Here is a 22,532-nt window from a genome sequence, read left to right on the forward strand (position 1 = left end):
AGTGTTTTTAGGGATGCAGTATCTATAGGTAAATTACCACAATCTTTTCATCAAGCTTCTATTTCCCTAATTCTTAAAAAAGATAAGGACTCTACTGAATGTGCATCTTATAGGCCTATATCTTTGCTGAATGTGGATTCTAAGACTTTTTCTAAAATATTGGCAATGAGATTGGAGAATGTATTACCTTAAATTTCTGCTGATCAGACTGGATTTATTAAAAATCGTTACTCTTTTTTTTAACATTAGGAGTTTAATGAATATTGTTTATATGCCTTCACCCAAAATTCCAGAATGTGTTCTTTCATTGGATGCTGAGAAAGCTTTTGACAGAGTTGAATGGACAAATTTATTTAGCACCCTTGAGAAATTTAATTTTAGTTTGATATTTATATCTTGGATTAAACTGATATATCTTACCCCTTTGGCTTCGATATTTACTAACAATCAAAGATCCCCTCTTTTTCATCTATTCCGTGGTACTAGGCAGGGTTGTCCTCTTAGTCCACTACTAGTTGATATTGCTTTGGAACCACTAGCTATTGCCATTTGTGACTCCCCGAATATATTTGGCATTACCCGTGGAAATGAGACTCGTAAATTATCACTATATGCAGATGATCTACTATTATATATTTCTAACCCAGGAAAATCTATTCCAGCAGTTTTAACTTTGCTTGCTCAGTTTAGTAGTTTTTCTGGTTATAAACTGAACCTAGGTAAGAGTGAACTTTTTCCATTAAATATGCAGGTTCCCACTTATAGAAATTCTCCATTTAGAGTGACTACTGACTATTTTACTTATTTGGGAGTTAAAATTACTAAGAGACATAAGGATCTATTCAATTTCAACCTTTTACCATTAATTAACCAGGTTAAATAGCTGATTACTAAGTGGTCCCCATTGACTCTATCATTGATCGGCCGAATCAATGCTATTAAAATGATTATTTTACCTACGTTTTTATATTTATTTCAAACGATACCAATTTTTATTCCTAAATCCTTTTTTGATACTATTGATTTTAAAATTTCCTCTTATATATGGCAAAATAAAAATCCCAGATTAACTAAAAAATACTTACAGAATTCTAAGAAAGAGGGTAGTTTGGCATTGCCTAACCTAAGATTTTACTATTGGGCAATTAATATTGGATATTTAATGTCTTGGATACAAGATTGGAATATAACTCCAAGGCCATATTGGGTAAACCTTGAAAGCCACTCTGTACAGGAATTTTCTTTAGCTTCCATTTTAGGAACTTCACTTCCTTTTGTACTATCTAAATTGAATAAACAAATGTTTAACCCTATAGTTAAACATACATTGTGAATATAGTTTCAATTTCGTAAATGAATTTATGTTATCAAGTCCTATTATATCTAATTTCTTTTTTCAACCCTCAGTAATGGACCAAGCCTTTTTGATATGGAAAACGAAAAGTTTTCGTGACTTATTTCTGCATAACTGTTTTATGTCTTTTGAGCAGTTATCTAGGAAATTTTATTTGCCTAGATCCCTTTTTTTAAGATACTTACAAATCAGAAATTTTTTAAAAATACTACGTTGCCTACCTTTCTGACTTCAAATCTTACTGACATTATTGATGAAATTTTAGGTTCAAATCATTTTCAGAAGGGATTAATAGCAATTATTTATGATATAATTATGAAATTACAGCCAAGTATATCTGATAAAATTAAAAATGAATGGGAAAGGGAACTTCAACTTTGTCTACCTATAGAGAAATGGGATAAAATTTTTCAATTAGTTAGTACTTCTACATGTGCTAAACATACATTAACACAGTTTAAAGTAGTACATAGAGTCCATATGTCCAAAGATAAATTAGCTCATTTTTTTCCCCATATAAACCCCACTTGTGATAGATGTCACTCTGAGGTGGCTTTTTTAACTCATATGTTTTGGTCCTGTCCTCTTTTGGAAAAATATTGGAAAGATATTTTTGATATTCTTTCAACAGTTCTATGTTTTGATTTAAAACCCCATCCTATTACGGCAATTTTTGGATTGCCAATGGTAGAACATAGATCTTTGTCTTCTTCAGCCTGTCCGATGATAGCATTTGTTACTTTAATGGCCAGAAGATCTATTTTGTTGAACTGGAAGGAAATCAATCCTCCTACTACATTCTAATGGTTTTCTGAAACTATATTAAATTTAAATTTAGAAAAAATTAGAAGTGATATTTTTGATCCTTTGGTTAAATTTGAAGAAACTTGGAAACCTTTTATGCAACATTTTTACATGATGTAATCTGACCTTTCCGAATCTTGTTTTAAAACTTAAATTATATGAATAGAGGAGTGGAGTTGACAACATTACTGAACGTGTCTGATTCAAGATACTGGTCTAGCCCTATTTTGTTCTGTTTCTTTTTGGGGGTTTTTTTCTTTTTCTTTTGGGGATTTTTTCTTTGTTTATATACTTCTTTTCTTTTCTTTTTTTTATGACTAATTTCATTATGAGTTTGGAAGTCTATTATACCCATGTTACTCAAAATCCTTTTTGTATATGCTGATTAAGATTATTCCAATCTCTTTGTATCAACTTTGTTATTGAGTTTATAATTTTGAAAATTAATAAAAAGATTTAAAAAGAAAGAAAGAAATCTGCATCCATTATCAAGGTCCCCCACTATCCAGCTCATGCTCTCTCCTTGCTTCTATCATTGGACAAGATGTACAGGACCATAGGGACCACACCACCACATTCAAGATAGTTATTACCCTGTAAACCTCAGGCTCCTGAACTAGCAGGGACAACGTAACTCACCTCAACTCTGAACACATTCCACAACCTACAGATGATGAAAGTGTGTGTGTACAAGTGTGACTCTATGTCAGGGCACTGAATCAGGGACCCAATCACAGACCAAGTACTGAGCGCACTGTGATACTTACGGAGTAGCAAATCCAGAGGGGCAACAAAGTCAGCATCAAAGTTCAGGTGAAGATGAAGAATTCCAGAGAAATCCAAAATCGAGAAACAGGCAGACTCGATATTCAGATGGACAGAGTTCAGATACGAATGCTGGAAAGTCTCAGGAAAACTCACTGGCACAATCTGGCAACAAACAGGTGACAGCACAGGACTGAAATACAATGAGCAATAAACAGAGCGGTGGCGGATAGGTGGAGCACAATGAGATACAGGTGGCAGCAATACAGGTAATAATGAGAAACCTATGAGAGACGGAGTACTCAGTAATACAGGGACCAGTCACTGTTTGCGGATGATGGGGCCTTGTGGAAAAGAGGCAGGAACATGGACCATATAATCAGGAAACTAGAAGAAGCAGTTGATGAAGTGGTGGAGTGGGGTTATGATTAGGGATGTAGATTTTCAGTAGACAAAGCTCAATCTGTATTTTTTACCAGGAAAAGGGTTGAGGTAGGGAAGAAGTTAAGGATGTATGGGGTTGAATTAGAAAGGGTTGCATCATTTAAATTTCTGGGAGTTATATTTGATTCACGATTAACATGGGCAGACCATATCAGGAAAGTTGAGGAGAAATGTAAAAAAGTAATAAATGTGATGAGATGTTTGACTGGTAGGGAATGGGGAGCAAGTTGTTCAGCTTTGAAGAGAATGTATGTGGCTTTAGTGAGATCTGTGTTGGACTATGGAAATATAGTATATGGATCAGCAGCTAGGTCTCTTATAAGGAAAGTGGATGTGATTCAGGCTCAGGCCTTGAGAGTGTGCAGTGGGGCTTTTAAAATGTCACCAGTGTCAGCCCTACAGGTAGAAATGGGAATAATGCCTTTGGAACTAAGAAGGATGCAACTGATGGCAAACTACTGGGCTAACTTGCAGGGGCACAATAATTCTCACCCTACTAAAGGAGTGTTGCAGGAGTGCTGGGAAAATGGGAGGTTTCAGAGGGATACCTTTAGTCGGGTAGGGAATGATATCGCGAAAGAATGTGGGGTATTTGATCTGAGGATAAGTCCTTCAGTAGTTCATCCGGTTGTAGCTCCATGGAAGCTTGTATGGCCTGACATAGACTGGCATTTATTAGAGGTAAAAAGGAAAGAAAGATATAAAACAGATTTGGTAAATGCATTTAACTGTCATGTGATGGAAAAGTATAGCGATTATACTCACATTTATACGGATGGTGCGAAGGAACCTGCAACAGGAGTGACAGGGTTTGGGGTGGTCATACCAGTAAAAGAAATTGGAATCAGCAGAAGAACATCTAATAAGTTAGGGGTGTTTACAGTGGAGATGCTGGCAGTGTTGGTTGCGTTGCAATGGGTGCAGAAAGCCAGGCAAGCCAAAGCATTGATATGTTCAGATTCATCCTCAGTTCTAGCAAGTTTAAGATCTTTTCACACAAACAGTCAGCAAGATGTACTTTATGAAGCCCTTCAGTTAGTTACAAGAATTGCAAATCAGGGAGGTCAGGTAAAATTTCTATGGGTTCCAGCACATGTAGGGGTGAAGGGGAATGAGAGGGTGGATGAGTTGGCAAAGAGGGCGTTAAAGAAAGAAAATGTGGAAATGCACATTAGTATCAGTAAAGCAGAGGTTAAGTGTGTAATCTAGGAAGAAGTCAACCGAATGTGGCAAGAAAGATGGGACAGGGAGGGGAAAGGGAGGCATTTATATCAAATACAAAAGAGTGTTGCAGATACTAGGGTAGGTAATGGAAACAGAAGAGAGGAAATTGTGTGGATTAGGTTAAGGCTGGGACATTGTGCATTAAGCAAAACATTGAAAATGATAGGGAAACACCAGACAGGATTGTGTGAGGAATGTCAGGAAGAGGGAGTTGGGGATGCAGGAATTCACATTAAAAGGATTGCTGGGCATGGGTGAGAGAGCACAAATCCGGGTATTTTTAGCATTTTTAAGGGGTACAGGGGTTTTTTATAGAATATGACGAATAAACAGGAATAGGATACCAGGATGGTCAAAGATGGGAGGGTGAAGTGTAGGTTTGTTTGTTTGTGTGAGTGTGTGTGTGTGTGTGTGTGTGTGTGTGTGTGTGTGTGTGTGTGATTGGGTGAAGGGATTTAGAATATATGTCTAGTGCACATTCTGGAGCAGAGGGTAGCGGTAATGCACCATTAAGCTGGATGCCAACCGCCGTAAAACAAGATACAGACAGACAGACAGAATACAGGGGCCAGAGTAGGGCAGGAGCACATAGCAATACAAAACCACAGACTGACAGCTAGGGGAAAACACACAAAAAGACAGAGTTCAACTGGAGGTACTGACACTCTACAATTCAAGTTCTCAGTATTTTGCACAATTTACCTTCTTTTGCGAATGTTGTTGTTCATCAGACTTCATTTATGTCCAAGGTTACACATTACATCAGAGAGATAGGAAGGTAGGCAGAGGGGGTGGTGTGGCTCTACTAGTAAAGAATGACATCAAATCAGTAGAAAGATGTGACATAGGATCAGAAGGTTTTGAGTTTTTGTGGGTTGAGTTAAGAAAGTGCAAGGGTAAAAGGACGCTGATTGCAGTTATATACAGGGCTCCCAACAGTGGCTGGGAGGTGAACCACAGCTTACAACAGGAAATAGAAAAGGCCAGTCAAAAGGGCAATGTTGTGATAATCATGGGAGATTTTAACACGCAGTTCGATTGGGGAAATCAGGTTGGTAATGGATCTCAAGAGAGTGAGTTTGTTGAATGCCTAAGGAATAGCTTTTTAGAGCAGTTTGTTGTTGAACCTAATGAGGGATCAGCTATACTGGATTGGGTGTTACGTTATGAAGTGGAGGTGGTTAGGGAGTTTAAGGTAAAAGAGCCCTTAGGAACCAGTGATCACAATATGATTGTGTTCAACTTGAAATTTGATAGGGAGAAAGTAAAGTTTGATGCAGCAGTATTTCAGTGGAGTAAGGGAAATTACAGTGAGAGAGGAGTTGGCCAAAGTAAATTGGAAGGAGATGCTGGCAGGGATGTCAGCAGAGTGACAATGGTGTGCGTTTCTGGGAAAAATGAGGAAGGTGCAGGACACGTGTATTCCAAAAATGAAAAAAAACCTCAAATGGCAAAATAGTGCAACTGTAGCTGACAAGGGAAGTCAAAGCTATTATAAAAGCCAAAGAAAGGGCATACAGCAAAGCAAAAATTAGTGGGAAATTAGAAGACTGGGAAGTTTTAAAAAACCTACAGAGAGCAAGTAAAGAAATCATTTGAAGGAAAAAGATGAAATATGAAAGCAAGCCTGCAAATAATATCAAAGTGGACATTAAAAGATCTTTCAAGTATGTTAAAAATAAAAGAGAAATGACAATGGATATAGGACCACTAGAAAATGAGGCAGGAGAATTAGTAACGAGGGACAAGGAGATGGCTGATGAACTAAAGGAGTATTTTGTGTCAATATTCACTTTGGAAAACACACACAGTATGCCTGATGTTATCATGTATGAAGGAAGAGAAGTGGGTGCAGTTAGAGTTAAAAATACATGTGGACTAAGATGTTAACTGTCCTGTGCTCTCTCCAGTGGGATCATCAGTTGATTTGCCACCTGTCTTCAGGAGTTTCAGCCCGCTTATGATCAAGACTCCCTCGAGGTGGTGGGTCAGCAGTGCTAAAGCACCACCTCCCACTGGTGAGCTTAAAAACTTGGCATCTGCCTCTATCAGTCACTTCCATCCAACAGATAGTCTGCTCTTCCGGTGTCTATGCAACTACTGAAGGGTTTGCAAGATACACTGTCTGACTACCTGCCCCTCTGGACATACTTGGTCCACATCCATGCTGATCCTTTCTCTGCTGCCTCAGCTACAGCTCTGCTGATTGACTTGATCTCTCTTCTAGTGAAGCCAAGGTCACGCAGCCACTTCTGGAAAGTGAACGCAATAAACCCACAGCAGCCTACTTCGAATGGATAGCATGAGACTCTGATCTTAATTCTGCATACTTGATTTACTTGCACTCATGTGCTTCATCGATGTTGTCTTCCCAGGGGACTGTGAGTTCACCCATAACCACTTCTCTACTGGTGTCAGACCATACAATTATATCTGGATGCAATGTGGTGAAAGCTATTTGCTCCAGAAAACTGCCTTTCCCATCCAGGTCGGCCTTGACACACCAATCATTGTCTGAAGAAATGTTGCAAAGGAGAAGGTGCTCTAAAAGCTGAAAGACCTAAAGGTACATAAGTCACCCAGACCAGATGAACTGCACCCTGGGGTTCTGAAAGTGGTTGCGTTAGAGATTGTGGTGGCATTAGAAATGATCTTTCAATAATCATTGGATAATTCAATAAGCATGGTGCCAGAGGACTGGAAAACTGCAAATGTTACTCCACTCTTTAAGAAAGGAGGAAGGCAGCAGAAAGGAAATTATAGACCAGTTAGCCTGACCTCACTGGTTGGGAAGATGTCAGATTCAATTGATAAGGATGAGGTGATGGAGTACAGGATAAGATGGTACAAAGTCAGCATGGTTTCGTTCAGGGAAAATCCTGCCTGACAAACCTGTAGGGATTCTTTAAGGAAATTATAAGCAAGATAGGTAAAGGGGATGCAGTGGATATTGTTTTTTGGACTTTCAGAAGGCCTTTGACAAGGTACCACACGTGATCCTGCTTACCAAGTTAAGAGCCCGTGGTATTACAGGAGGGTTACGAACATGGTTAGAGCATTGGTTGAATGGTAGGAGGCAGCAAGTGGGAATAAAGGGATACTTTTCTGGTTGGCTCCCAGTAACTCGTGGTGTTCCGCAGGGTTCGCTGTTGAGACCACTTCTTTTTATGCTGTATATAAATGATTTAGATGATGAAATTGATGACTTTGTTGCCAGGTTTGCAGATGATATGAAGATTGGTGGAGGGGCAGGTAGTGTTTAGGAAACAGGTAGGAAACAGAAAGGCATAGATGATTAGGAGAATGGGCAAGGAAGTGGTAAGTGAAGTACAATGTTGGAAAATACATGGTCATGCACTTTGGTGGTGGAAATAAATATGTGGACTATTTTCTACTCCAGGAATCTGAGATGCAAAGGGACTTGGGAGTCCTTGTGCAGACCACCCTGAAGGTTAACTTGCAGGATGAGTTGGTGGAGAGGAAGGCAAATGCCATGTTTGCATTCATTTCAAGAGGTCTAGAATACAAGAGCAAGGATGTGATGCTGAAGCTTTATAAGGGACTAATGAGGCCTCATCTTGAGTATTGTGAACAGTTTTGGGCCCCTTATAGAACGTAGAACATAGAACATAGAATGGTACAGCACAGTACAGGCCCTTCGGCCCACAATGTTGTTCCAGCCCTCAAACCCTGCCTCCCATATAAGCCCCCACCTTAGATTCCTCCATATACCTGTCTACTAGTCTCTTAAACTTCAGTAGTGTATCTGCCTCCACCACTGACTCAGGCAGTGTATTCCACGCACCAACCACTCTCTGAGTAAAAAACCTTCCTCTAATATCCCCCTTCAACTTCCCACCCCTTACCTTAAAGCCATGTCCTGTTGTATTGAGCAGTGGTGCCCTGGGGAAGAGGCGCTGGCTACCCACGCTATCTATTCCTCTTATTGTCTTTTACACCTCTATCATGTCTTCTCTCATCCTCCTTCTCTCCAAAGAGTAAAGCCCTAGCTCCCTTAATCTCTGATCATAATGCATACTTTCTAAACCAGGCAGCACCCTGGTACATCTCCTCTGTACCCTTTCCAATGCTTCCACATCCTTCCTATAGGGAGGTGACCAGAACTGGACACAATACTCCAAGTGTGGCCTAACCAGAGTTTTATAGAGCTGCATCATTACATCGCGACTCTTAAACTCTATCCCTCGACTTATGAAAGCTAACACCCCATAAGCTTTCTTAACTACCCTATCCATCTGTGAGGCAACTTTCAGGGTTCTGTGGACATGTACCCTGAGATCCCTCTGCTCCTCCACACTACCAAGTATCCTGCCATTTACTTTGTAGTCTGCCTTGGAGTTTGTCTTTCCAAAGTGTACCACCTCACACTTCTCCAGGTTGAACTCCATCTGCCACTTCTCAGCCCACTTCTGCATCCTATCATGTCTCTCTGCAATCTTTGACAATCCTATACACTATCTACAACACCACCAACCTTTGTGTCGTCTGCAAACTTGCCAACCCACCCTTCTACCCCCACATCCAGGTCGTTAATAAAAATCACGAAAAGTAGAGGTCCCAGAACAGATCCTTGTGGGACACCACTAGTCACGATCCTCCAATCTGAATGTACTCCCTCCACCACCACCCTCTGCCTTCTGCAGGCAAGCCAATTCTGAATCCACCTGGCCAAACTCCCCTGGATCCCATGCCTTCTAACTTTCTGAGTAAGCCTACCATGTGGAACATCTTAGAAAAGATGTGCTGGCATTGGAGAGGGTCAAATGATTCTGTCTCTATATATGATAATACGCCTTTTAAAGTCACGGATTCTTTTAGATATTTAGGTATTATAATTACTAAAAAATATAAAGATCTTTATAAAGCCAACTTTGTTCCTTTAGTAGACTCTATGAAGTATTTATTTAGTAGATGGAGTCCACTTACATTTTCACTTGTTGATCGTATTCATATAGTTAAAATGATGATTTTACCAAAATTTTTATATTTATTTCAGGATATCCCTGTTTTTTTGACTAGGAAGTTTTTTGATCCGATTGATTCTATTATTTTATCTTTTATTTGGAATAATAAAAGACCAAGAATTAGTAAATGCCAGTTACAAAAATTGAAAAAGGATGGAGGTCTTGCTTTGCCTAATCTAAGAATGTATTATTGGGCTGTTAACGTGCGATACAGGTCTTTTTGGTTATATTGGGTTGATAAGAGTGACCGGCCAGTTTGGGTAGACCTGGAACTGAAAGTTGTAAAACAGTTTTATTTAACCTCGTTATTGGGAGCTGTTTTACCTATACAATTTGCTAAAGTTGTTAATTTAAACCTACATCCTGTGATTAAGTATTCTTTACAAATTTGGCTCAAGTTCCGCATTTTTTTTTAATCTTAAAAAATTTAAACTTTGTAGTTTGATTTAGCGAAATTACTTTTATAAGCCTTCTTTGAGTGATCCAATTTTTTTACTTTGGAAAAATAAAGGTATTAATTCTTTTCTGGATTTATTTAAAGAAGATAGATTAAGGACACAAAATAATCTCCAGTGTGTTGTGAGTGTTGAGATACATTGATGTCATTTGAACAATTAATTGATAAATATTCTCTTTCATACTCACACTTTCTGAAATGCCTTCAAGTTAGACATATTTTACAAAAATATTTAAGTAATTTTCCTTACATATTGGAGGCTGACCTGTTAGATACTATTATGAGTACGAATCCTTCGATCAATGGTTCTATTGGAAGAATTTATAATTTATTATTACAATAGGATAAGTGTCCTTTATCTTACTAAACGGGATTGGAAAAAGGAACTCAATTTGACTTTTATGATGGAAGATTGGATGCGGATTTTGAAGTTGGTTAACTCTGCTTCAATTTATGCTAGCCATTCAGTAACTCAATTTAAAATTGTACATTGTTATCATTTGACGAAGGAAAGACTTTCTAAAATCTTTTCTAATGTTGACAGTTATTGTGATAGATGTAAAACTGAGGTAGCTACACTGACATATGTTTTGGTCTTGTTCTATATTGGAACAGTCCTGGAAGTCAGATTTTTCAACAAGTTCTAAAGCACTTAAAATTAATCTACAATGTAATAAATTAACTGTGCTTTTTGGAATAATTCCTCAAAATATTCATGGTATTTCTGTGTCTGACCAACATGTTATTGCATTTGTTACATTGATAGCCAGGAGGGCCATCTTGCTGAAGTGGAAGGACACATCAGCTCCCACTTTGTCACAATGGTTCTCTCAAGTGATGCTATGTCTTAGTTTGGAGAAAATTAGAAGTTGAACCTTTGAACCTTTATTTGATTTTGAGAAAAGATGGGGCTCATTTACTCGTTATTATCATCTGAACTGATTGATAGATTTTTTCCACGATCTAATTATAAATTTTTTGGTATATTTTCTTTTCTTGCTGGCGGTTTGATGTTTATTTTTAGAAGCTTTTTGTATGATGCATGGCTCCGGGGTTGTACACCTAACGGGTTCTTTCTTTTTCTCTCTGTTTCCGCTCAGTAGGTTTTTTTTGTTATCACAAATTTTTTTCAATCTTTAAGATAATGTCTTTTTTGAGACATTGTAAGTGTTGTTACTTCAATGTACTCGTATTATTTCTTTTGTATAGTACAACAATAAAAAGATTTGGAAACAAAGGAGGGAGTCCAGAGAAGGTTCACAAGGATGATTCCAGGAATGAAAGGGTTATCATATGAGGAACGTTTGATGGCTCTGGGTCTGTACTTGCTGTAATTCAGACGGCTGAGGGGGATCGCATTGAAACTGTTTGAATGTTGCAAGGCCTAGACAGACTAGATGTGGAAAGAATATTTCCCATGGTGGGAGAGTCTAGGACAAAAGGGCACAGTCTCAGGATAGAGGGGCACCCTTTCAAAACAGAAGTGTGGAGAAATTTTGTTCAACGAAGGGTGGTGAATTTCTGGAATTTGTTGCCACATGCAACTGTGGAGGCCAGCTCGTTTGGTGTATTTAAGGCAGAGATTGTCCTATGTCTTATGGTTTCGTGTATAATTAGTCATTAATTTTATTGTGTTTTTATCTACTGTCGATGCCTGCTAGAAAATGAATTTGAGGGTAGTATAGGCTGACGTATACATACAAAACACTAAACCAGGGTTTCTGTTGCAAAGATCCAACCTGATACGTTGACAGTTCCTTTTCCTTTGCCTGACCTGCCCACACCCTCCAGCAGATTCAATAGGCTGGATGGACTCAAGCAACTCAATGGGTCAGGCAGCCTCAATGGAGGAAAACAGACAGCTGACATTTCAAGGTGAGACACTTCATGTAGAGTAACAGGTAGAGGGGAAAAAGAATAACTAATTGGCGGTTTGTGGTGAATCATGGGCTGGCAGATGAAAGTTTGTCTAATCACAAACAACAGAAAATCAGCTGCTGGAAATCCAAGCAACACACACAAAATGTTGCAAGAGCGGGCTGGGCAGCATCTAGGGAAAAGAGTATAGTTGACGTTTTGGTCTGAGACCCTTCAGCAGGACCCCTGTAAAAGTTGATATAAGTAGTGGGAGGCGGTATGCAGATGAAACATACCACCAGATGCGAGGGTGCTGGGAGGAGATAGCTGGAAGTGATAGAGGGATGACAAAGATATAATCCCATAAGAGACGAAGGCAGAGCAGGAATAATGGGAAGGAGGTGACATCTCTTGGCATTTGAGGTGTTGTTCATTGTGAAAACTCGAGTACGTGCTGCTTATTCTGTGAGTAAAGAATGACTGTTTTCCTTCAACATCTCTTGGCAGATCGGGTTTCCCCCCGCAATGTGATCATGTCACTTGGGGAAGTTTTAATCTGGAAGCAGGGTGATCGGAAACAGGAAAATCTTGTCGGAAGGTCAGGAGTGGAATTCTCTGAGGGGTGTCACAGTTCCCAGAATTCTATGGGAAATTGTCCCTTTCCCATTTCTGTCAATTATCGAATAGAGATCCTTTATTTCACTCTCATGTGGAATGACCAGAACCCAGCACATCAAGTGTGGCCAAATGGAATTAGTTAATTTTGTGAAGTCTGTGCCAAATTCTCCTCAGTTCAGCACTGAGTGCAGAGGTGGGGAGGGAGCAACAGTGAGACAGGAAGTCTGCTGGAAACCGAACTCACACAACAACAAACACACAGCTCAGGATGCAATTCTCTTTATTATTGGCTGAGAAACTAAGTGAGTACAGTCACCACAGACAGTGAGAGCGGCTACAAAGAAATCAGGGCACTGAATCCACTGTTAGAAATGATGAGTGGATGGTTCTGGAGTCTTCCAATTTCAGTGTGGTATGTAGGAACAAACAAAACCATGTTTCTCATCACAGGAAACATCATCCCAATCTCCACCTTTAAACAGAGAAAAGAAATACAAATTGAAAAGCTGAAAATAATTCTGGAAGTACTCAGAAGGCCGGGCAGCATGTATAGTGAGAGAAACAGGAAGGTCATTGATGGAGATGTTATCTCTTTTCCTCTCTCTGTAGATGCTGCCTCACCAGCTCAGTGTTAGAGTCAGAGGGTCATAGAACAATACATCATGGATAGAGGTGTTTCAGCCCAGTAAGTCCACGTCAACTATAATTTCCACCCATTCAGTCTCTATTTCCTGTATCTGGCCAGTATCATTCTAAACTCCATCCCTCTCTGCACCGACCTACATGCTTTTCAAATGAGAATACTGACCCAGCCTCAATCACTGCCGCTGGTAGCTCGTTCCATAGCCTCACCTCTGTCTGATTGAAGAAGTTGCCCTCAGTTCCCTTTTAAATCTTTCCCCTCACACCTAAATTGATGTCCCTAATTTTCAGATTTGTTTCAGTGTTTATTGTCTGTGAGCGATGAAGTTTCCTTGACCGTGATCCATGAGTTTGCCTTGTAAATAAAGCAAACCACTTCCTCTTGTGGTTCATGTGCAGTCAGAGTGTGTGTTGCTGAAACCTGACACCTCACAATATTGACTGGGGATTTGAACTGTTCCAGACCGAGTGCTGAACTCACCTTGAGCTGGAACTCCCCATGTGGGCTGGAAAATATGACTGTGCCATCAGAGATAAACTGAGGCCTCCCCAGCACTCGGACCTCACATTATGGGTTCAGAGTTTGTAATCCATTGAATAGTTCATAATACCACATGGAGTGATGCAGACATTGAACATGATATTTCAAGTTTTAATTTCAGACTGAAGAGCATCGAACATAGAACATAGAAATCTACAGCACATTACAGGCCCTTCGGCCCACAGCGTTCTGCCGACCATGTAACATATTCTAGAAACCGCCTAGAATTTCTCTCATGCATACCCCTCTATTTTTCTAAGCTCCATAAGAGGCTCTTAAAGGACCTTATTGTATCCGCTTCCTCCACCGGTGCTGGCAGCACTGGTGCCATTGACCACTTCCACGGACCCACCACCCTCTGTGTGAAAAACTTATTCCTGACATCCCCTTGGTACCTGTTTCCAAGCACTATTAAACTATGCCCCTCGTTTTAGCCATTTCAGCCCTGGGAAAATGCCTCTGGCTAGCCACACGATCGATGCCCCTCATCATCTTATACACCTCTATCAGGACACCTCTCATCCTCCGTCGCTCCAAGGAGAAAAGACCAAGTACGCTCAACCTATTCTCATAAGGTTAAAAAGAGTTAAAGTCTGTCCTGAGCCTTGTGGCCCATCAGGCCGCTGCTTATGCTGGTTTTGGTGGTGTGAAGTGACTGAGAGTACGAGACTCCACCCCCCGGATAGGACGCCAGTCTATTGCGAGGTTAACCCCCAGCATTTGCCGGTACCCATTTTCAGCTGGGTGGACTGGAGCAGTGTGTGGTTAGGTGCCTTGCTCAAAGACACAACACACTGCCTTGGCAGAGACTCGAACCCACGACCTTCAATACTGTGTCTGAAATGGACTTCAAAGAAAATAACATTTCTCTCACTGTTACACTTACCTGAAGCATTACGAATTAACACACAGTCTTCATAGCGTCTGCAAGTACTGGGTTCATTTGCACCCCAATTTCTATAAGAGTAGGATGCTCCATCAACCCATCCGTAAGTCCCTTCCTGTGGGATATAAATCAGTGGTTACTCCGGTGTCACTTACTGGTACAGGGAGGAGCTGGACCCGAGTCAGAGTGAGACCAGAATACGAGCAGTCTGGACAAACGGGGCAGTGAATGAGATTTTAAATGATGGACTGTCAGGGTGGGGGAAATCTCATAGAAGTAACAGAATCCTTGGAACAAAAGAAACCGGATCTGAGAGTAAAAGTCAGGAAGAAGGAAGAATGAACATAAGACATAGGAGCTGAATTAGTCCGCTTGGCCCATGGAGTCTGCTCCACCATTTAGTAATGTCAGATCTTGTTTTTTCCTCCTCAGCAAACACTCCCCAGCTTTCTCCCCATAACCGTTGATGTTGTATTCAGTCAAGAACCTATCCAGCTGTAGTGTTGGTCTCCACAGCTGCCTAGTACCAAATCTCACATGTTCACCACCCTCTGACTGAAGAAATTTCTGCACATCTCTGTTTTAAATGAATGCCCCTCCATTCTGAGGCGTGTCCTCTTGTCCTCGACTACCCCAGCATGGGAAACATCCTTTCCACATATACTCTGTCTAAGCATTTCAACGTTCAAAAGGATTCAATGAGATCCCTCCCTCACTCTTCTAAGTGCCAGTGTGTATGGAAACAGTGCAATCAAACATTCCTCGTATCATAGCTCTTTCATTCCTGGAATAATCCTTGTGAACCTCCTCTGGACCCTCTCCAATGCCAGCACAGCTTTTCTTCGATGAGGAGCCCCAAAACTATTCACAATACTCAAGGTTGGGTCCCACCAGTGCCTTATAAAGCTTCAGCATTACATCCCTGCTCTTGTAATCGGGATCTCTTGAAATGATTGCTAACATTGCATTTGTCTTCCTGAACATGGACTTGAGCTGCATTTTAACCTTTAGGGTGTTTGTTGACCCCTGTAGAACTCCACTAGTCATTGGCAACCAATCAGAAAAGGATCCTTTTATTCCTACTCGCTGCCTCCTACCAATCAGCCAGTGCTCTAATAATACCAGAAACGTTCCTTGTCAAAGGCCTTCTGAAAGTCCAAATATACAAAATCCACTGCATCCCCCTTATCAATCTTACTTGTAATCTCCTCAAAGAATTCCAACAGGTTTGTTAGGTAAGATTTTCCCCGAAGGAAACCATGCTGAACTTTGTCCTATCTTGTCCTGTGTCACCAAGTACTCCATAAAAACCTTTCAACATCTTCACCCTTCAACATCTGGGACACTGCTAGCATCTTCCACAGTGAAGACTGATGCAAAACACTCATTTAGTTAATCTGCCGTCTCCTTCTCCTCATTCTTATTCCTCCAGCCTCATTTTCTCACAGTCCTATATCCACTCTCATCTCTCTTTTATTTTTTACATACTTGAAAAAGCTTTTACTATCCTCTTTGGTATTTCATCTTTCATTGTTTTCATATTTCATCTTTTCCCTCCTAATGATTCTTTTAATTGCTCCCTGCAGGTTTTTCTAAGCTTCCCAATTCTCTGTCTAACCACTATATTTTGCTCTGTTGTATGCCCTCTCTTTGCTTTTACGTAGCTTTTTGACTTTCCTTTGTCAGTCATGGTTGTACTATTTTGACTTTGAATACTTATGTGTTTTTGGAATATGCCTATCCTGCACATTCTTCATTTTTCCTAGAAACCCATGCCATTTCTGCTCTGCTATCATCCCTGCCAGCATCTCCTTCCAAATTACTTTGGCCAACTCCTCTCTCATACCATGGTAATTGCCTTTGCTCCTCTGAAATAACGCTACATCAGATTTTACTTTCCTCCTCTCAAGTTTCAGTTTGATTTCAATCATATTGTGATCATGGCCTCCTCAGGGTTCTTTTACCTTAAGCTCCTGAATCACCTCCAGTTCATTACAAAACACCTAATCCAGTATATTTGATCCACTGGAAGGCTCAATGACAAATTGCTCTAAAAAGCCATCCCCTATTCAACAACTTCACTCCCTTGACATCCATTACCGACCTGATTATTCCAATTGACCTGCATGTTGAATTCTCCAGTGATAACCTTAACATTGCCCTTTTGACGTGCCCTTTCTATTTCCCATTGTAATCTGTGGTCCACATCCCAGCTAATGTTGGGAGGCCTGTATATAACTGCCATCATGGTACTTTTACCCTTGCAGTTTCTTAACTCAACACATGAGGATTCAACGTCTTCCGATCCTGTGTCACATCTTTCCACTGTTTGGATGGCATTCTTTACCAGCAGAGACATGCCATCCACTCTGTCCAGCTTCCTGTCCCTCCAATACAACGTGTAACCTTGGACATTCAGCTCCCAGTGACAATCATCCTTCAGCCATGATTCAGTGATGGCCACAACATTACAGCCAACAATCTGTAATAGTGCATCAAGATCATCCACCTTATTTCTTATACTCTGTGCGTTGAGATATAACACTTTGAGTACTGTATTTACTACTCTTTTTGATTCTGCATCCCTAATGCACTGATACTCACCCTGCTGGCTGGAATTTTGTCCTATTATCTGCTTGCCCTTCCTGACAGTCTGACTTCATATGCAATTGTTCCCTTTTTTACCATCCATCCTATCCTGAGTCCCTTCACTCCAGTTCCCACCCCTCTGCCAAATTAGTTTAAACCCTCCCTAACAGCTCTAAGAAACATGCCCATGAGAATATTGGTCCCCCTCAGGTTCAGGTGCAACCCATCAAAATACAACCCTCCCTCCCAAAAGAGATCCCAATGATCCAACAATCTGAAGCCCTTCCCCCAGCTTCTCAGCCATGCATTAATCTGCCAGATCATCCTGTTTCTACCCCAACTGGCGCGTGGCACAGGTAGCAATCCAGAAATTACTACCTGGGAGGTTCTGTTTCTCAGCTTTCAACCTAGCTCTCTAAGTTCTCTTTTCAGAATCTCTTTGCTTTTCCTCCCTATGACATTGGTACCAATATGTACCAAGACATCTATCTGCTGTCCCTCCCTCTCCAAAATGCTGTGGACATGAGCTGAGAAGTCCCCGAGCTTGGCACCTGAGAGACAACAGACCATTCGGGTGTCCCGTTCACATCCACAGAATCTCCTGTCTGTTCCCCTGACTACTGAGTCCTTCATCACGACTGCTCCCCTCATCTACCTCTTCCCTTTTGCACCATGGACCTATACTTAGTGCCAGTAACCCACTCTCCATGGCTTTTCCCTGGGTGGTGATCCCCCACAACACTATCCAGAATGGTATATTTATTATTGAGAGGAATGGTTACAGGGCTGCTCTGTGCTAACTGATTATTCAGATTTCCAGTTCTCCTGACAGTCACCCAGCTACTCGCCTCCTGCATCTTAGGGATGACTACTTCCCACAAACCCTCTCTCTCTGTCTCCGTCTCTCTCTCTTTCTGAATGGTTACCTGCTCTAACTGTAGAGCCACAGCTACAATTAACACTTGGATGTTAAAGCCAGATGATTAAGTGTGAAAAGGCCAAGCAGCTCACTGGGATCCTCCTTCAAACTGTGAAGATCCAACAGGGTCAACACAGAGAAATGTTTCCACTTGTGGTGCTGGACCATAAATATAGGAGACTCACTGATCAATCCAGCAGGCTCCTCGAGAGAAACCATTCTCTCCAGACTGTTTAGAATGTGACTCACTGGGATCAGTGTTCAGTGAGGAAAAGACAGAGACACTCATGAGGGAGAAAGGAAAGTCACATGGATTGTGTCAAATGAAGGAGTGTGAGAGAAAGCTCATGTGGAGATAAACAGGGACATAAACATGTCGGATTTATTTGTTCACAGGACGTGGTGACACTGGTCAGAGCAACATTTGTTGTTCTTCCCTGATCATCCTCTGACCATTTCAGAGGGCAGGGAAGAGTCAACACATTGATGGATCACTCGAGTCGCAGTGAGGCCAGACTGGGGAACGATGGCAGATTCCTCACCCTGAAGAATAACAGTGAACCAGATGAGTTTTTACAACAATCTGGTCGTTCCATTGTCACCATTTCCGATAGTAATGTTTGACTCTAGATTTATTACATTTTATTTACTTGGATCCAAGTTCCCCAGCTGCTGGGATGGGATTGAAACTCGTGTCCCTGGATCATTAGAACACAACCAGTAACTTAACCCTCACACTGCCACATTCCTGTTACTCTGCAGGACGTCATGTGGAATTCTGTCTGTGGTGGCAATGTAACACGTCATATTAACTTTACCCGTGATATGTCATTCAGGCCAATCCATGCCGATCACCTTCCTGCTTGCCTGCTGAGAACTTTGGAAATGAAGCTGTTGTGGCCTTTACTGCACACGGAAGCCAGTTTTCCATAATGTGGGGGTATATTGCAGAGTTCCTAGAAATAAAAGAAATTATCTTCAATGCGCACACTGGGCCTTCAGTAAAACATCTGACCTGATGTTGGAAATATCCTTAAACAGACTTCAAAGTGCTTGGTGTCAAAACCAGCTCTGTGTTAACTGCTGGCTGTAGAGTTTCCTCTAAATTCTCCTGTGGCCGTTCTCCTCAATAATAAGAATGCTGGTTTGGTGTCCCTTGGGAGGGGACAACCTGTCAGGTGGAAACCGCAGAAGCCAGGTCTCTGGTACTGGGTCTGATACAGTGGTTCAGAAGGGATTGGAGGGGGTGTCTGAAGAGGAGTCCAGTAGTGATAATAGCGGATTCCATAATTAGAGGAGCAGAAAGCAGATTCTGTGGACATGAAAGGGACACCCAGATGGTATGTTGCCTCCTAGGTGTCTGGGTCAGGGATATCTCGGATTGAGTCACGGCATTCTAAAGGGGTCTGGTGAGCAACTGGATGTTGTGCTCCATATTGGTACCAAGTCAGGGGTAGAAAAAGGGAGGATATCTTGAAGAGAGAATATAGGGGGTTAGGTAGGAAGCTGAAAAGCATGTACTCCAGGGTATTAACCTCTGGTTTGCCACCTGTATCACATGCAAGTGAGGGGGGTAAGAATAGGATGAATTGGCACATGAATGTGTGGCTGAAGAATTGGTATGGGAACAGTCATCCTGAACAGTGGCTGGAAAGATATTGGAGTCTGTCATTAAAGATGATCTTTTGGGATGCTTAGAGGCACATGACAAAATAAGCCAAAGTCTGTATGATTTTCTCAAGGGGAAATATTGTCTGACAAATCTGCTGGAATTCTTTTAGGAAATAACAGGCAGGATATTCAAAGGAGAGTCAGTGGATGTTGCTTATTTGGATTTTCAGAAGGCCATCGCTGCACACGAGGCTGCCAAACAAGGTAAGAGCCCACAGTAATACAGGAAATGTACTAGCATGAAGAGAAGATTGTCTGACCGGCAGGAGGCAAAGAGTGGGTATAAAAGGGGCCTTTTCTGGTTGGCTGCTGGTGACTAGTGGTGTGTGCAGGGGTCAGTGTTTGGACCTCTTTTGAGGAGTGATTGATTTTCTGGGCCTTTATTCACTGGAGTTTAGAAGAATGAAAAGAGATCTCATTGAAACCTATCAAACCTTGAAATGCCGACATACAGTGGATGTAGAGAGGATGTATCCAACAGTGAAGGAGTTGAGGACTAGAGGGCACAGCTTCAAAATTGTAGGACAGGGAATTGGAGCAGGGATGAGGACAAATTTCTTTATCCAGAGGGTGGTGACTCTGGAATTCAGACAGCTGTCCAGACAAAGTAAATGGGTTTAATGAAGGTGAAGGTTTATAATTTATTAATTAATCAGGGTTTTGAGGGTTACGGTGCAAAGGCTGGAGAATGGGATTGAGAGGGATAACAAATCAGCCATGATGGAATGGTGGAGCGGACTCGATGGTCTGAATGGCCTGACTCTGCTCCTGTGACTTATGATCTTATGGCTTTATGGTCTTTATTTCCCATTTTTTCACACATTGAACTGACTGATAGGAAGTGGAGCCCACAACCGCAGTGAAGCACACCCTGTAAGACAAGGACCCATCATTGACAATTCAACTGGAGGCGGTGCTGTGCGTTAATGGGAATGAACCAGCAGAGACCAACATTCCCCAGGCCTAGCTGACCAATTGCCGCGTTTCAGGAACTTACCTGAGCTTCTTCCCATGACCTTTTCTCACGGAAATACCGGTAACAGGAGTTTAAAGGCCAATAATAAAACCAGCCTGGATCACAGCGTCCTTGGGTTAGAACTTCACGTTTGAATAGTCCATTCTCCTCTGCCAAGGTTTTGGAATTCCCTTTCATTGAAACAGGTATTAAGAATGAAACATAATGGAACAACTAAAATCATTAAAATACCAATTCCAAACAGTCACAATGCCAGAATCTCTCTGAATCCACCAAAGTTGGCCAATGCTCTTTACCCACATCATGGTGCAAAAGCATGAGGGGTTTCTGGACGGATACCATTCCTTGCAATAGGGACAGTAGTAAACCAGACAAACCAGGTGGGAAATGTTTGTAAACAGTTCTGAGGGATGAAACTAATTGATATTTAGAGTTTGGCAGGTTGTTCAGGACAAAACATTTTGTTACGAGATACAACAGGAATTCTGCAGATGCTGGAAACTCAAGCAACACACATCAAAGTTGCTGGTGAACGCAGCAGGCCAGGCAGCATCTCTAGGAAGAGGTGCAGTCGACGTTTTGGGCCGAGACCCTTCGTCAGGACTAACTGAAGGAAGAGTGAGTAAGAGATTTGAAAGTGGGAGGGGGAAGGGGAGATCCAAAATGATAGGAGAAGATAGGAGGGGGAGGGATGGAGCCAGGAGCTGGACAGGTGATTGGCAAAAGGGATATGAGAGGATCATGGGACAGGAGGTCCGGGAAGAAAGACCAGCGGGGGGTGGGGGGGAGGGGATGGGCAAGGGGTATATTCTTTCTCTCACTCTCCTTTTTCTCCCTCTGTCCCTCTGAATATACCCCTTGCCCATCCTCTGGGATCCCCCCCCCCCTTGTCTTTCTTCCCGGACCTCCTGTCCCATGATCCTCTCATATCCCTTTTGCCAATCACCTGTCCAGCTCTTGGCTCCATCCCTCCCCCTCCTGTCTTCTCCTGTCATTTTGGATCTCCCCCTCCCCCTCCAACTTTCAAATCTCTTACTCACTCTTCCTTCAGTTAGTCCTGACGAAGGATCTCGGCCTGAAATGTTGACTGTACCTCTTCCTAGAGATGCTGCCTGGTCTGCTGCGTTCACCAGCAACTTTGATGTGTGTTGCTTGTTACGAGATAGTTGTATCTGACGAGCAATTAAATTTTCTGGAGCTTTAATCAAGTGTCAGTGAGGATAGGTTTGATATGGCAAATGCGGATTTTAACTAAGTGTTTGAGAAAGTCTCATGCAATTGATTCAAGCAGATACAAGAGAAACAACTATATGAAATATTTTGCTTGGTCGACTCCTGGAGAAGAGGTGTCCATATTATAGCACAGGAGAGGGTGCAGAGGAGATTCACCAGGACATCATCCGAGCTGGGGTGTTTCAGATCTGAGAAGGAACTGCATAGACTTGTTTTGTTTCCCTGGTGTAGAGGAGGCTGAATGAAGTCCTGATAGAGATCAACAATATAATGAGGGGCATAGATTGGGTGGATGTGAGAAACTATTCCCCAGTACAGAGACATCTAAAATCAGTGGACATGGTTTAAGGCGAGGTGTAATAGATTTAGAGGGGATCTGTGGATTTATTTCACCAAAAGTATGTTTGCAATTAGGAATATATTTCCTGAGTTGGTGGGAGAGGTGGGTACTCTCACAGCACTTGGATGCATTGAAGAAGCACTTGAATCACAATAGCTGGACGGATGGCTACAGGCCAACTGCTGGTGAAAGGGATGAGGTTGATTGTACTTGATAGTTGGCATGGA

General features: G+C 41.6%; 1 long non-coding RNA gene across 1 annotated transcript; it reads right to left on the reverse strand.

The window, feature by feature from the left end:
* Window positions 1–12,777: 12,777 nt before the first annotated feature.
* LOC140186908 (uncharacterized) lies at window positions 12,778–19,032 on the reverse strand. The gene is made up of 3 exons (XR_011882961.1): window positions 18,904–19,032; window positions 14,578–14,692; window positions 12,778–12,980 (listed from the first exon to the last, which is right to left on the reverse strand). It is a non-coding gene; the product is annotated as an uncharacterized lncRNA (long non-coding RNA).
* Window positions 19,033–22,532: the final 3,500 nt, after the last annotated feature.

Source organism: Mobula birostris, chromosome 23, assembly GCF_030028105.1.
Source record: "Mobula birostris isolate sMobBir1 chromosome 23, sMobBir1.hap1, whole genome shotgun sequence".
In the NCBI taxonomy this organism is placed as follows: domain Eukaryota; kingdom Metazoa; phylum Chordata; class Chondrichthyes; order Myliobatiformes; family Myliobatidae; genus Mobula; species Mobula birostris.